We start from the raw sequence: 1,534 nt of genomic DNA, 5'->3' as shown, positions 1-1,534 counted from the left end.
CTACAACATGGTGTTTGAAAACCTCCAATGAAAGTCCTTTTATGATTAAGCAGAATAATCGCTCAGCAAACCATGCAACTCATCTGCTTTTTATAATTCCCAACATTTCCGTTCTTTTCTCTTTTCGAAAACACTTTTTGCGTATTGGTATGGAAATAAGCACATTGTTTGATGGATTATGTTTCCCCATTTCTACTCCAGAACAAGAAGCCCTTCACACTAATGTGCTCAGTAACCCTCTGTTCCCCATTACAGTGTCACTAAGAAGAACACAGAAAAAGAAGGACTGAAAGAGGAGAGAAAGAACAGCCTCGATCATTTCTTTAGGAATTTCCTTAGTTTTCTGAGCAGTGTTTGGAGCGTGGGACAGCCTGAGGTTACCAAGCAGAGAAGCTTCTTCCTGTTTTACCTTCCATTCCTGGCACTCCTCCTCTACCAACCCATCCACAAAAAAAAAAAAAAAAAACAGTCTTCAAAAATTGGAAAACACTTTTCAGACGTGGATGGCAACAGACCTCACAGAATTTCAGGTTTGTGAGTAGATAATATTGCATGAGATTTACATTTACAAACGTACAAGTCCTGTAAACAATACTTTAAGGTATAACTAAACTGGCACCCAGCGCCACTCCCGCACAGGGCAGCCGAAATAGCTCAGTTGGGAGAGCGTTAGACTGAAGATCTAAAGGTCCCTGGTTCAATCCCGGGTTTCGGCAGTTCTGTTGACATATGCATAATCATTATCATCCTTTTTTTTTTTTTTTAATAACAGTTGCATTCCAAGGCTTTAGGATTCTAATAAAACTAACTGTAAATAAAGTTAAGCAAAAACTTGTACGGAAGGAGGGCGCAGCTCAGTGGTAGACCGCATGCTTTGTATGTAAGAGGTTGAGGGATGGATCCCCAGCACGTCCAGAGTTTTCCTCTGTTTAAACACTGTTTAAAGTCATTCTTTCAGGAAAGAGCCCCCGGGTCGTCCACTAGTTGAGAACTGGGCTACCAACCAAAGGGCAACTGGCAGATTCTAGGAAACACTATGGAGCAGTTTTATCTTGTCCTATATTGTTCCTATGCGTCGGAATCCACTCAACAGCAACAGTTTTATTTAATTTTTCCCCTGAAGGAATACCGATGTAGTTCTCCTCATATTTTCCATACCATTCCTGCACACATACAAAGGAAAAACATAACCCGGTGGATTCCCTTGAGTGCTCTTCCATTCACAGGCTGTGAGCCTCTACATCCCCTAATTTGACTGTGACAACCCAAGGAAGACGTTAATAAAGAAAAGAAATGAAGAACCGGATCCCAACGGAATCACTTGAAACACCAGGCAGAAAAGCCTGCACGTTAACAGGTGGTTCACTTTGGCTCCCGTTTGTACTATCATTAAAGAGGCAGACAGGCAGAAAAAGGGATGGGGGAAGGGTCCCCCGGAAAGTTTTCTTTAGTTCACTGTGTTTTCTGGGACAAAGGATGGAGCAAAAGCAGAGAAGCCCCCTTAATGCCCACGGATTTCTGTACCGGTGCTCCG

At 42.5% G+C, this 1,534-nt stretch overlaps 1 non-coding gene across 1 annotated transcript; it reads left to right on the top strand.

The window, feature by feature from the left end:
- The first annotated feature begins 643 nt into the window (after positions 1 to 643).
- TRNAF-GAA (transfer RNA phenylalanine (anticodon GAA)) lies at positions 644 to 716 on the top strand. The gene has a single exon. It is a non-coding gene; the product is annotated as a tRNA-Phe (tRNA).
- The last annotated feature ends 818 nt before the right edge of the window (positions 717 to 1,534 follow it).

The sequence above is a fragment of the Elephas maximus genome, chromosome 1 (assembly GCF_024166365.1).
Source record: "Elephas maximus indicus isolate mEleMax1 chromosome 1, mEleMax1 primary haplotype, whole genome shotgun sequence".
Classification (NCBI taxonomy): domain Eukaryota; kingdom Metazoa; phylum Chordata; class Mammalia; order Proboscidea; family Elephantidae; genus Elephas; species Elephas maximus.
The sequence above is the reverse complement of the archived record's forward strand: the minus strand, read 5'-3'. Positions and strand labels throughout refer to the sequence as shown.